Below are 15,940 nucleotides of genomic sequence, written 5' to 3' on the forward strand. Positions count from 1 at the left end.
TTGTTGTAACTGTCTCCAAAACATTTCTAATGTAGTGTAGTTAATGCAGTTTTAGAAAAGGCAAAACAATCATAGGTGTCAGAAGTGAGATGTTGGTATGTGTCTAAGCTTCTGCTTCGTCAATTTTTAAACACTTTTGAAAAACAGCTTGGTGCAAAAATGTTTTCTATTTATAGATTTTCAACACCTGCTGCCATTAGCTTTCTGCTATCACACCCATGCTAATCCAGATCACTGAGCTACATCTCTCAACCATGTTTGTGCTGTTAGTGCCGTTCATAGCATTTTAATTATCTGACAAATAATATGGCCTAATGTGTGCTGCAGCCCATCCAAAAGGCAAGAAGAAGGTCTGGTGAGAGAAATTATGGTATTCTGACTTTGTTTCTTTGATTAGTAGATATGTGAATTTGTGCAATATACTCAAGTTAATGGATGTATCTAGCTAACTAATACCTCCACACTCCTAGCATTAGCTGATAACGTAGCACGGCATCTTCTGGTCTAAATATGGTCCAAAAAAGCACTCACTCAAAAGAGATCAGAAACATTACATTTACAGTACATTTAGGCTGTGGCCATTTCTTCTGTGTATAAATCTGTTTCTTCTGCATTTAAAAACATTTCTGTGAACACTATATTTTTACATATTTAAATATTATCAGCACTTAGCAATAAAAGTTTATGGGTTAAACAAATACTGATATCTGTATTTTACATTTTTACCTCCCAGTCACCCAAACACTCTGAGTGCATCTATTTAATTTAGACGATGTTACGACCCGGCTCAGCTAGGCGAGAGGGGAGGTAACATAAATGAGCCCAAAGCCAGTAAGGTCAGATTAAAAAACTTAAGGTTTATTACTGAAACTAAAAACCATTAGTGAAGCGAATCACTAGGCAAGTAAATAAAGCCAATGTACTCTCACATGCTCAAGCAACACGTTCAAATACCAAGAACACTACTCATAAGGGCTGTAAAAAAAGTATAATATGGGTTGATGAGTCACTGGCGCTCACCTGTGACCATTGACATCAATACTGAGGTGAGTTTTTGAGGATCTCCTCAACTTTTCTGTTTGTAAGCGTTCCTGTGTTTGTTGTTGTTAGCATCAGTTAGCCTCTGTTAGCTACTGTTAGCTGGTGCAACTTTTAGGACATTCAAGAAGCTGGCATAATGTTAGCTTATAACCAGCTGTTGTTGTTGTTAGCCGCCTCATTGTCAGCTGTCAAGAGATGGGAGTGTCACATGTTTAAACTGCTGACAATAAGTAATTGTATGTTAATGCACATTTTTGTGTGTTAGAGCCCAGATTTTAGGCTTGAGGTGAGGACAAAGAGGATGACGTTTTATCCAGACCCCTGTCGCGTTGTGTCTTTCCTCCATGTTCCCACTTATCTGATGAAGCGGACCCCTTATCAGATGATAAAACACAGGTGTGATCCTTCATATCTTATCGGATGATGAATTAAAAATGAACGCCTATGAGTTTTTTCTCCTTTGGAAATGTCTAGCCATGTATGTAAAACATGAGTCTGAAGGGTGATGTCGATCTCAACCACAGTATTCAAAACAGCAGGGCAAGATGGCGGCTTCCCTGTACCAGTGTCCACTCCACAAGTTCATCCTATAGAAGGAAGACGTAATTACACAGTAATCTGTGTATATTTATGAGTACTACATTCTTTTTTCTATAAATAACCTCAAAACCTGGTGCTTTAAGAGTCAAAAATATGGAGTCCACAAACTTAATGGGTGACAGTAGTTTTGTCCATCGTTTAAACACCATCTATGTTTGTGTCTATGTTATGGCTTGTTTCAACATAACATAGACACAAAATCGTGTGAACTGGATAAAAAAAAAATTGAGAAATTTACTAAAATTAGATATATCAAATGTGCTTTTTGACTGGCACTACACTTTGATAGACTACTGGCCTCTTGTGATACATAGTTTCAAGCAGTAGGTTTAAACAGTTGTCCCAAATTCCTGTCAGGGATACATGTTTTGTGACTCTGGACAGTGTAACAGTGACGGGGAACAACACATGGTGACAAGCGGACCTCATCCTACTGGCTTGAGTAGTGGCTGTATAACTGCAGGCTGTGAAGTTACGTGAGGTATCCCCCTACAAAAAAAACAGACCAAGCAGGAAGTGGGATATTTTCTTTCCAGTCTAATGTGTAACCCTTGGGGCTGAATAACTGTTGCATTACATGAGAACATCTGATGCTATACACACACCTCAGCCTCCAGTCTAATTTCCCAGAGAGTCAAAATTCCCCCAAAACTAGCTCATCTGGACACGTTAATAGCAAATAGCCACAACTCCAAGCAGTCATATTGTGTTACATATTTTTGTTGATATTCCCTGGAAACTGATGACTTTGTGATGAGTCTCATCCTACTGTAGTGTTTATTATGATGAGCTGTCTAACATCAAGACAGAGCTGTGCCATTGCTGGAGAAAGTAATTTATTTAAACACATGGTTACTGTTACTATTATCGTGATTAGCCCCAGAGATTTACTGTTCTTTAGTCGAGTTTTTGGAAATGGCCCCAGTGTCCTCGTCTTGTATCAATTCAAGCCAATTATTCCCCAATCCCTTTCCCACTGTCCTCGCTATGAGTCACATGTTTATGCATGATTCTCTCACCAGTTTTAGGCAGATGCTGCCCTTAATCACTATAAACAGATCATTGCGGTGTTCAAGCTGAATGAGGTTTATAGATCAGATCGGATGGGTTTGTTTAAAATACAAGGTTTTATTGCAGAGCTTATGTGGGAGATGATTGAGCTAAGCAGGAAGGATGGGGAGCTGGGTTTTAGTTCTGTTTGGATACCTGCGGTTTTAATGAGATGATCCTGCCTCCAGCCAGCTCAGTCAGTCATAGCTCCCGCTGTCATGTGTGCGTTGTTAGGATTTACGTGTTCTGGCCGACAACGCAAAAAGCAGCAACGTCTGGACAGCACATGTAGCTTCTCTGGGGAAGAACTGAGCAGCGCGTACTGGTACATGTACTTTTTTCTCTTCAAAGCTTACAGGTCATTGGTCACGATTCTCCCAAGGCCTTGTCGCACACACAGATTTTTTCCCCCAGTGAACTACAAATATTTGACCCACTTACTCCCCTGTGCTCCCCTTAACATTAACTGTCACAGTATTGGTATCTGTGGTAGGAAATGAGCAGCTCGGTAATTAATGCTGTACACTAGGGCTTGTCAAAGGAGTCATAAAACATCCATAAATCAGTGAGACTGGGTGAAATGCACTTTAGGTAAGAAAGTGTTTGAAGGAATGTTTCACTGCTGCTTTTCCTGGCGTCAAATCTTATTTGTCTTTGTGCTTAACACAAGTTCTCCCTTTTTACAGGAGAGGATTCGATCTAAAAGTAATTCTTTGGTTATAGGTTGCTATAACTGCTTACTGCAAGTCTTTGTATCTGAGTAAGGATACCGTCTTGCTGAGAGGTTGGATAACAAAATTGACACCACTTGCATGTGTGTGTGTGAGTGTGTGTGATAGAAAGGGTGTTTGTAGCTAATTAGTTTAATTTTCAGAATTGGAGGGAGGAAGCTAAATTGGAGGGAGATGAACAATGACAACTTTAGTAGCAACAAAGAAAACATTGCCCCAAAAAATGATAAATAATTCACAAACTGGTCTCATCTGGCCATTATAACCACCGACAAGGAAACAAGAGAGTGGAACACATCCTGACTTCATGCAGGATATGTGAAGAAGAAAAAAGAAGGGTCTGCCAAGGTTAGGATGAGTCCAGGCCAACATTAGAGATTTACTGGGTATGAGAACTCAGCTGCAGGAAGAAAATGCATATCTAGGTTTTTGTAAGCAACCGCAGTAATTACAAGACTTCAGTGCAATTAGACAACAGCGTATATTGTGCATAATTATGGACGGCTTAAACAACTAAAAGAAGGAGGCAGTACTTCAGCTTAAAAAGAAAGCAGCTGCTGTGAAACCTCAAAGAAGATGTTGGTTTAGATTAACATAAACATTAAAAAAAGAAAAAATCAAGTAACTTCACACTTTCTTATGCAGCCGCAAAGGGATTTGTGTCTCCTCCTAAGATCAAACCTGGGATCTATTGTATGCTAGGCAAATGTGAAGACCACTGCACTATGGAGCCACTAACAACTCTGAGTTGTAATTATTTTTGAGAAATATAAGAACGATTTTTCGATTTCAAAATCAAAAGCCAGTGAAACCCCAACTGGCCTCCAACTGGTAATGACATTGCAAGTCTCATTTGTACTTTGCTTCCAATTCTAATGAGAAAATGCTACCATGCTAACATTAAGATGATAAAAAAATATATAAACTGATAAACATCTGTATGTTAGACAGTGCAGGACATGCGGATTGTTGGTATGACAAAAAAGGATGCAAGCAGAGGTGAAAGGGGGCCCGACTGACCCGGACTGGAATTTTTAGCGTTGCTTCCAGTGACAGCATGGAGATACAAAAAGAAAAAACATCCTTTCATTGTTTAGATGTAAATAAAGTTGCAGTTGCGGTACTTCGGTATTTAGCTAGTGGTACAGAAGAGGAGCAAGCAATGTTTTTTTAAGTGACAGGTAATTAGTTTTTTTTTCCAGTGGATGAGAGAGTTGCTTCCCTCCTCCTTTGAATTGGAGAATGGGTCATCACTGTCGTTTGTGCTTGTGCACCAAATGATGTGCAGAGTACCCAGCTTTCCTGGAGTCACTGTGTAGGGCGCTGAAGGGTTCGCCATCTGGTGACTCCATGATCCTACTGGGTATTTAAAAGTGTATGTGGCACCAGTACACCCTAGGTCACAGGCCTGGAAAATATAAATATGTACTGAGGTTGGACTAGGAGTGCCTGGCAGAGGCCTTGGTACACCAGATCTTCACCTCCAGCAGAACTTAGACAGATTTCTTAGGGAGGCTGAGGACATTGAGTCCAGATAGACCGTTTTCTGCACCTCCATTGTTGAGACTTCTGCACAGAGCTGCAGCTGCAAGGTGGTTGGTGTGTGCTGGGTGGTAACCCCCAAACCAGATGATGGACATTGGAAGTGAACTAGTGTAACCAATTCCATCACACACCAGAAGGACTGTTATCAGGCTTGGTTTTCCTGTGGGACTCCTAACAGGTACTAACAGACCAAGCAGAGCACAGCTCTGGTGGTAGCTGAAGCACAGTCTTGGGTGTAGCAGGAGGTTGGTGAAGCCAAGAAATAAGCCTTTTGTAGCCCGGTGGCGCCAGTGTTCGGCAGCCTCGCCTCTGTCAGTGCGCCCCAGGGTGGCTGTGGCTACAATGTAGCTTGCCATCACCAGTCTGTGAATGTGTGTGTGAATGGGTGGATGACTGAATGTGTAAAGCGCTTTGGGGTCCTTAGGGACTAGTAAAGCACTATACAAATACAGGCCATTTACCATTTTTACCATTTGTATGGCCTCAAACTGATGTTGGCAAAATATCAGGTGACTCAGAAGAGGAATTGGTGCTCCACTCACACAGGGTATGCAGTGCAAAGTGCAACTCCTTAGTGGCATGGCCCCTCGGGTGTATGAGATTTACCCTGACTTCCTTAAGGCCCTGAATTTTTTAAGGCTGTCTTTGTTGACATGCCTCTGCAACACTGCATGAAAGTATGGGGCGGATTCTCTGAACTAGCAAACTGAGGTGGTGGTTTCCATTTTTTAGAAGGGGGATTGGGGATGCACTTCAACTATAGGACCCCACGACTCAGCCTGCCTAGAAGGAGGCAACGAATTGGACTCCAAAAATAACTGCTCATTGTTCTGTAACCAATTCTGTAAAACTAAAATTAAAAAATTAAAGTAATTATTGTGGACATGATTTCTAGGCAGAATGAAGTGGTGGAAGACTTCCACTATGGTGGCCTCAGAATCTCATCTCGCCTTTTTGCAGATCATGTGATTCTGTTGGCTTCATCAAGGGGTGGCCTCCAGCTCACACTAAAGTTTGCAGCCGGGTGTGAAGTGGTGGGAGTGAGAATTAACATCTTTAAACCTGAGGCCATGGACCTTAACAGGAAAAGGGTGGAGTGCTCATTCTGGGTCTGGGATGAGTTGCTAACCCAAGCAGAGGAGTATAATTATCTCAGTGTATTGTTCAGGAGTGAGGGGGAGAGGGGATATTGCTAGACAGACTGGGATAGATCTTTTCACCAGTCTGTAGGATAGAATGATAAAGAAAGGTCTGAGAGTAAAATTGAAGCTGTTTCTCCAAAAGGTGGCTGGTCTCTTCCTTAGATACAGTGGGGCAAAAAAGTATTTAGTCAGCCACCGATTATGCAAGTTCCCCCACCTAAAATGATGACAGAGGTCAGTAATTTGCACCAGAGGTACACTTCAACTGTGAGAGACAGAATGTGAAAAAAAAATCCATGAATTCACATGGTAGGATTTGTAAAGAATTTATTCGTAAATCAGGGTGGAAAATAAATATTTTGTCACCTCAAACAAGGAAAATCTCTGGCTCTCACAGACCTGTAACGTCTTCTGTAAGAAGCTTTTCTGTCCCCCACTCGTTACCTGTATGAATGGCACCTGTTTGAACTCATCATCTGTATAAAAGACACCTGTCCACAGCCTCAAACAGTCAGACTCCAAACTCCGCCATGGCCAAGACCAAAGAGCTTTCGAAGGACACCAGGAAAAGTATTGTAGACCTGCACCAGACTGGGAAGAGTGAATCTACAATAGGCAAGCAGCTTGGTGTGAACAAATCAACTGTGGGAGCAATCATCAGAAAATGGAAGCCATACAAGACCACTGATAATCTCCCTCGATCTGGGGCTCCACGCAAGATCTCATCCCGTGGGGTCAAAATGATCATGAGAACGGTGAGCAAAGATCCCAGAACCACACGGGGGGACCTGGTGAATGACCTGCAGAGAGCTGGGACCAAAGTAACAAAGGTCACCATCAGTAACACACTACAACGGCAGGGAATCAAATCCCGCAGTGCCAGACGTGTTCCGCTGCTGAAGCCAGTGCATGTCCAGGCCCGTCTGAAGTTTGCCAGAGAGCACATGGATGATACAGCAGAGGATTGGGAGAATGTCATGTGGTCAGATGAAACCAAAGTAGAACTTTTTGGTATAAACTCAACTCGTCGTGTTTGGAGGAAGAAGAATACTGAGTTGCATCCCAAGAACACCATACCTACTGTGAAGCATGGGGGTGGAAACATCATGCTATGGGGCTGTTTTTCTGCCAAGGGGACAGGACGACTGATCCGTGTTAAGGACAGAATGAATGGGGCCATGTATCGTGAGATTTTGAGCCAAAACCTCCTTCCATCAGTGAGAACTTTGAAGATGAAACGAGGCTGGGTCTTCCAACATGACAATGATCCAAAACACACCGCCCGGGCAACAAAGGAGTGGCTCCGTAAGAAGCATTTGAAAGTCCTGGAGTGGCCTAGCCAGTCTCCAGACCTCAACCCCATAGAAAATCTGTGGCGGGAGTTGAAAGTCCGTGTTGCTCGGCGACAGCCCCAAAACATCACTGCTCTCAAGAAGATCTGCATGGAGGAATGGGCCAAAATACCAGCTACTGTGTGTGCAAACCTGGTAAAGACCTATAGTAAACGTTTGACCTCTGTTATTGCCAACAAAGGTTATGTTACAAAGTATTGAGTTGTATTTTTGTTATTGACCAAATACTTATTTTCCACTCTGATTTACAAATAAATTCTTTACAAATCCTACCATGTGGATTCATGGATTTTTTTTTCACATTCTGTCTCTCACAGTTGAAGTGTACCTCTGGTGCAAATTACTGACCTCTGTTTTTTAGGTGGGGGAACTTGCACAATCGGTGGCTGACTAAATACTTTTTTGCCCCACTGTATAGGATAAAGAGTTCAGTCATTAGGGAAGGGCTGAGAGTAGAGCCAAGAGCTCCACATTGAAAGGAGCCAGTTGAGGTGATTCAGGTCTCTGACAAGGATGCTGGGAGGAGGCCCCCAGGGTACACGAGGACAAGAGATTGAAGACTGAAGAGATTAGATCTTTTGGCTGGCCTGGGAAACATTCTGTGTTCTTGGATAAGCTGGAGGAGATCTGCAACACATCCGATTATATTTACGGTGATGATGCTGATTAGATTCACTTGTATACTACCTTTCATACCAGCTTTATAGTCTCTAGGGGCTGGAGATCAGCCATATAGCTCGTGACACATTCTGTCTTGTTGTGTTTGGGGTCATTGTCCTGTTGAAAAATTAATTACACAAACCAGATAGGATGGCATGTCGCTGCAGGACGCTGTGGTAGCCATGCTGATTCAGTGTGCCTTTAGTTTTGAATAAATCCACAACAGTGTCACCAGCAAACTACCCCCACACCAACACACCTCCTCCTCCATGCTTCACGGTGAGAACCATGCATGTAGAGACCATGTGTTCGCACAAAGACACAGTGGGTGGAACCAAGATCTCAAGTTTGGACTAAAGACCAAAGCACAGATTTTCACTGGTCTCATCTCCATTCTTTGTGTTTTTTGGTCCAAACAAATCTCTTCTGCTTGTTGCTTTTCCTTAGTCATGGTTTCTTAGCAGCGATTTAACCATAAATGCTTGATTCATACAATCTCCTCTGAACAGTTGATGTAGAGATGTGTCTGCTGCTGGAAGTCTGCGTGACATTTATCTCGGCTCTAATCGGAGGTGCTGTTAACTTGTGATTTCCGAGGCTACTCTGAGGACTCTAAAATATGAGACATATTTAGAGTCATCAATTTTTCCTGTGCAAAGATAAGATACACCTTTATTAGTCCCACACCTGGGAAATTTGTTGTGTGACAGTAGAAAATGGACAGGGCAAAGTTACGGCAGCAAAAATTAAGATAAACAATGGAACAGAATAACAGAAAAGAATAACCTACTATATAAAATAGAATAAAATACTATGTTGTCAGAAAAATTACACTTAGTGGTATTGCACGTGTGTGTGTGTGGATGTGTGTGTGTGGGTGGGTGTGTCTGTCTGCACGTGTTAGGTCAACTGCAAAGTCTTTGTTGTGGAGTCTGACAGCTGATGGAAGAAAAGATCTATCTATCTATCTATCTATCTATCTATCTATCTATCTATCTATCTATCTATCTATCTATCTATCTATCTATCTATCTATCTATCTATATACATATATACATATATATATATATACACATATGCTGAGGCTGCATCCTCTGCATATATTTCTAGCAGCTCCTGCCTCGTGGATTGCTAGATGATTACACCAAATAATGTGGTTGAATGACATCAGACAAAGCCTTTCTCATTTCAGCTTGTGCAGATAAAGAACGTTTCTAATTTTGTCTAATTTCATGTTTGCTCAGTAATTAGAGTTGCTGATTACCCAGCGTGGGCCAAAAACTTAGTTACACTTAAATGCACTTAAATGCCTCTGCTGTAGAAAAACTTCCCTTTCCTTTTTCAGCTAAAGAAAAGTCATAAACCACAAAGGGGAGAGCTGCTGTGAACAACCAGTAAACCCTTATGGAATCAGACCTGCAAAACATTTTGGAAATTTGCAAGCTGTGGCCTGGGCATTTCCTCAGGAAACTGTGGCAGGGAGCCTGAGGGTGGGCCATTTTTGCTGTTTTGTGGTTTTACACAATGCATGCATCTACAGCGTGTATTTCTGTAAGTGAGGAAATAGATGCAAAATACAAATCTAGACCAGACTGGGGTTTGCCTTTTTTTTTTTGTATTTATTTTGGGGTTTTTTAAACAAAAAAGTGTCTGTTTTGTATTTTTAAATACACACCTTTTAACTTCTCTTGTCAAACTTCACCTCTGAGGAACTGCAGAACAGGAATAGGACTTTCACACATCCCTCAGACCCAGTCTTATACGATCTGTTACACCATTCAATCTATTTTAGGTGGTGAAATGAGCTTCCCATTTTTATTTGTCTTCCTTCACCAACAGGCACAGCAGCTTCATAAATGGGACGTGCCCTCTGAGAAACAGGGGAAGAGCACCGTAACTTTAATCGCCACACACACAAACACATAGAGGCCTACACACACACACACACACACACACACACACACACACACACACACACACACACACACACACACACACACACAAAACTGCACACACTTTTTTAGTACCAGACAGGCTTCACCGATTGCCAATGAGTCACAAACGGGTGCCACAGTGAGCACAGACAATGGCACAGTTACAATTACTGGACTGAAATGTGTAATGGCAGGCGCACCTGCAAAAAGCAAAGAGCCATGTGAACCAGGCCACTGCCAGAAAACAAAGAGGGGATTTGTTCTTTTTTTCACTCTTCTATCTTTTCTTTGTTCCAGTAAAGAACAAAAACAAGAGCGTTTCTGCGTAGGGTGAAACATTGACACTGTGCAGCAGCTGTGGAGCAGATCGGCTCTGACCTACACATAAACCTTCACGTTTAGATTTCAACTCTCACCACAATTCTCTGTCATCCTGCATCGTCTGCATCTAACTAACTAATGCTTCCACTTTCACACACTGAATCAGAAAGTGAAGAAAAAAAAGAAGAGGTAGAGAAACACTAGTGAGCGCTATCAAGGATTCAGTGACACAGGTTAGACGAGTTCAAGGTGGATGACTCAGGGCTATCAACAGATTAAGAGTTCATTTTAAAGTCATCATCGCAGCAATTTACTAAATCTGTACAAACCTGATGCTTCCTTTACATTTCTTGGGTTTTAAGTTAATCTACATCTAAAAATAACAAACCATTTGCAGTAAGTTGTGCTCTCCTGCTCATTTTTTTAAAAAAAAAGCACGGTTATAACAGGCTACAGTGCTTGATGGAGCTTAGGGGAAGCCCTTTCGTAAGTTTTGGAGGCCAGCGGCTGAGTAACAATCATCGAACCTGACAGGCCTCTCCGGAGTGTTTCTGGGTGGAGCAGATGTATGGTTGTTGCACAGCACGAAGCATCACACTTAGTCCAACACTCAGATTCACAGTTGTGTTTAATAAAAAAAAAAAAAGGTGTGAACGCTCTTTTGCATGCAGCCATTTCTATATTAATGCAACACTTAACACCAGGCCTGTTTCTAGGTCATGAGGTTTGTGATCTGACTTTTATTTACCAGAATTACAGTTTTTCTCAGTCGCTTTGGTGCATTTCTCACAACAGAATTGAACTCTCCACCACTACTAAGGCACTTCTCAAAACAATTAGTGCAAACTGCAAAACATGGTGGATAACTTGCAAAAGTGAGTCACTCCATCAAAAAGAAAAGTCAGGTGTCCAAAATAAGTTGTCAATGCATCAACAACAAATCCCTTGAGCAAAACAGACAATACATTCATCAAAAGCAAGTACTGATACCAAACAAAGTGTCAGGGCTGTCACAATTACAAGTCATTAGACCAGCACCTTTGGTCACAAAATCACATGGTCTGAACATGTTCCCATTGTGACGGATGTCTTCGTAGGTGCTTCCCAATGACATGTCAAGTCCGGACCGCATGCATGGCATGTTGAAAACCATAAATTGTAAAGGACAATCAAGACACTCCATATGCACTCTTGATAATATTTAATTGAAACTGTTCACAGCATTGTGCAAACTGGGGAAATACAGTAAATCAAACATTTTACAGCAAACAAACTCACCTAGACAGTAAACCTCACTGCAGTAGTTACGACTCAAAAAAAACAAACTGAAAAACAGACACTGCTGCATATCAATCATTGATATCTAGACGCTCCCGTCTGTCTGCCCACATATTTGCATCAACATCACAGCGTATGTCAGCTCTATCGATGCATCGGGGAAAGTATCTTCTGGAGTGCCGAATCCACCCTCTGCAGGACTCTGCTGTGATGTCATCACAAGCTGCATCCATAGCTGCTAGCAGGGTCATTTGGGTATGTGGATGCCTGTCATATACCTTCCACCTCCAGGAAGAGAAAAACTCCTCAATTGGATTCAGGAATGGACTGTAAGGAGGAAGAAACTCCATAAGCATCCTGTCGTGTGCTGCAAACCACTGCCTGACTACAGCAGAGTGATGGAAGCTTACATTATCCCAAACCACTACATACATTGTCCGATTGTCACCAGGATCATCCCTTCCATTTTGTGGGATCAGGTCCCTATGAAGAGCATCCAGAAAAGCCAACAGGTGTTGTGAATTGTATGCACCAATACGAGGAATATGGGTGTGAACACCATTCTCTGAGATTGCGGCACACATTGTAATATTCCCTCCTCGTTGGCCTGGGACATCAATGGTGGCTCTTTCACCAATGTGATTCCGTCCACGCCGTCTGCCTTTTGCGAGATTGAATCCCGCTTCGTCAAGATATACAAACATGTGCAGGGGTTCCCTGGCCTCCAACTCCAGGATATGCTTTACAAAGGATGAGAATCAGACAGGTCTGTAATGGTGCATTTGGCAGAACAGATTGTACAGTTGGAATTGTACATAGGATTACAGTAACATGCATAAATGTAGGTTGAGTACATGGCCTAAACTGTTACAGTGAACAGAGGTACATATGCGAACATGTGTTACCTGTACATACTGGTGACGGAGCTCCTTCACTCGATCACTGTTCCGTTCAAATGGCACTCTGTACAATTGCTTCATGGACATTTCATTCCGTCTGAGGACTCTGTCTATGGTGGAAATTGATATTGACTGAATATTTCCGAAGATGGTGTCATCGTTTACGACAGTTTCTTGTATTTCTCTCAGTCTCAAAGCGTTGTTTGCAGCCACCATTGCACAAATTCTTTCCTCTTGCTGCGGAGTCATAAGTCGACCTCTTCCACCTCCTCTAGGTTGTCTGGCAGTCCTTTTTGAGATGCAGATGGGAAAACACACACATGTAAGCGCAAACATGCTTACAGTGATTGTCACAGGACTATCATTCAAAACTCCTTTCTTTACAGCATTACTGTATTGTACCACAGCACACTATGCCACACCTGGGCCAAGTCTGCGCTTCAGTTACAGTACGTCTATGTGTAAGGATCTGTAAGGTCATGTCCTAATGCAAGTCTCCTGTATGACTATGAAAGTGCAGAGCAAATTAGTTTGTGCTGCATACTGTAACTAGATTACGGTGTGCTCACCTGTTTTCCCGACGAAATGTCTGGATGATAGAACTTACAGTAGTTCTCCCAACATTTGGCTGCACCCTTCGACCAGCCTCGGCCATTGTGAGGCCATGGTTTATCACATGATCCACAAGTGTTGCCCTGATTTCGTCAGGAACGTGTCTATGTGGTTGGCCTCTTCTCACCCGGTTTTGTCCTCGTCCTCCACCGATCCTCACTCCTCTTCCACGAGGCTGACGTTCCATGTTCTGCTGTTTTGTAGATTCAGTATGCACCTCATGCCAATCCTGTCTGTTGGTTTACATTGCAGTATATATGTACTTGTGGAGTGGGGGATGCTGTGCCGCGGTTCACCTGTGACTGGGTAGGAGAGGCTTTTCATTGGTTGCAAGTAGGAGTGACACACACCAATTTTCATTAGTGTGAGATAAGGTTCACCTGAGACATGTAGTTTATGGAGATTTTCATGGGAACTCCTCCAAAATAGGGTTTTCAAAATGGGTGTATGAATCGTTTGACAAGCTGTTCAGCAATTTTGAGTGCACTGACACAAGCAATGCAATGAAGACTATTAGTTGTAAGGACAATGACTATTCAGCCGGTACAAGTATGAATAATTGTGACATTCATGATGAAAGAAAGGAGATAGTGATGAATAGGAAGTCAAACGTGACCATTCTTTAGATATTTGTACTCACTCAACTGCTTCATGTCCAAAGGCATTTGCCTTTGGACGCAGTGAACGTGAAACCGCCACAGGGTTGTGCCAAAACGACTACATGTTGTGGTGGTTGAACTAACTGTTGTGCAATGTTTAATTCTGTTGTGAGAAATGCACCAAAGCGACTGAGAAAAACTGTAAGTATATGGGCTTCTTAAGCAGAAAATTCAAAAAGAACTGTTAAGATAAACTTTGTTTTACCTCGGATGTGAGCCAAAACAATAGAATGGGAACACATAAGCGTGAGACTATCTTACAAAGTTATAAAGCTTTCGCTTTATTTCACTGTTAGATGTGCCAGCGTGGCCAGTATGTAGGACGTATGTATGTTCTCAAATGGTAAATGTAGTTTGTAGATCAGCAGCAGCGTTATCAGTTGAAAGTTTCCTGTTGTTTTCTCCCTTTTGATGTATTTCCTCTGTGCCATTCACGTTTGAGCTTCATTGTCCTGCAGTTAATGTGCTGCGTGTTCTTTTGCTGAGATGTGTTGACCTAAATAGATTGTTGTGAAATTGTTCTTAGGTATCCGAGAAGTAGCAAAGTCATGTCTTACCGGCTGATTGCCAATAAAGAAAACTGGTAAAATGAAAATTATTTGTTGTTTTGTTGTTATTGTTGTTGTTGTTGTTGTTTATGTGTGTGTGTTTTGTGAAACTCAATTTAAAACACATATTTCTTTTTAAAACAGACTGATACTAAAAGAAGCTACAACCTTTGAAAATTCACCATCCACAGCATTCAGTAAAACTCATGTTATAAAATAAAATAAAACTAGACCTCAGTTAGTTCTTTAGCTAACAATGTCTTTGTAAACAGAAGATTTTCACTTTCCCTTAAAGGGAAAGGACAAGAACAAGGACTAGCAGATGTTTTTCATGATCACTATGTTAAATGTCTAAAAAAACGAACTAGCATAGAGCTGCTAACATTGCTATAAGCCCAGACAGCATCAAGGATAAACTTGTCCTGTTTCTAGGTAAATAATACACGACTTCTTTAAGTGTGTGTGTCTGTTTTTAAGAGAAACATCCTCCAAAAAATGTTATTTTATGATAAACTACTTAACCTTGGAAGTAATGTGTTGATTTTTAAGCTAGTTAGCTTGAGCTAAGTTGAGCTGCTAAAGCTTTTTTTTACTTTTATCAATTTCTCACACTTTTGCTCGTGTTTGTCTTGTTTTAGAGGAGTTAAAAAAACAAAACATGTTCTTATATCATACAAATTACACCTCACAGGAAACCTGTCATTTGAACTGGTTATTGTCTGACTAGTTAAAAGATATTAAGCTAATGCAACTTTTGCGATTAACATGAACTTGAAATGGTAGCATCTCTTCTGAAGTAACCAGCTGTAAGTGTGTTAATGTTCTTCTGACTGGCAGCTTTGGCGAAACTAAAAGCTAGCCGTCGCGGTTTTCTGGGCTGTGTCACAGATGTCGTTCTCATCACTTAACACCAGCGTTTGGAGCCTTGCTTATAACTCAAAGATGCTTCTTTAGACCCAAAGTACAACTCTTTACTGCTAAGATGACAGAGAGGGTTATTCCTAAAACTCTCAGTGATCATCAGAACAGAGGTTTAGCAAACAGTCAGCAAATGTCATCACTGCACATAACTGTAGATTTTTATTTAGTTGTCAATATTCTATATGAACAAATGCCCGACAATAGCACGCTGACTAACAAAGCAGCAAAGTTAGTCATTTGACAGCCCAAATATCTCCCATAAAGCTCAGTGGTTACAAGAAGACACAACCTGAGAGAACTGTACCCTCCTCCACGTTTTCTCAGGCTGCCATCAAAGCTATTTAAAGGTTCCCACACACAGTGCAGTCCTGGCTTTCTTTGGCCTCTTCAAACACAGCTCGCTTTTCTATTCTTATTCTGCTGTTAGATTGTAACTCTTCATTCGTCTCACAGGGTGAAGTTAAAGTTAAAAAACAAAACAAAGGATACCTCGTGACCTTTTTTACTTGCATTTCCCAACAGAAAAATTTGTTTTAGTTGATATTTGAATCATTTCTGACTTCTCAGAGTCCAGTGTCTGACTCAAATTTGAGTATAACAACATGAATGCAGTTCAGAGAATTCATGAATTTTTAGTCTTAAAACTG

This window comes from Diplotaxodon limnothrissa, linkage group LG4 (assembly GCF_057381915.1).
Source record: "Diplotaxodon limnothrissa isolate DT_005_m linkage group LG4, D_limnothrissa_male_GT1.1, whole genome shotgun sequence".
Classification (NCBI taxonomy): domain Eukaryota; kingdom Metazoa; phylum Chordata; class Actinopteri; order Cichliformes; family Cichlidae; genus Diplotaxodon; species Diplotaxodon limnothrissa.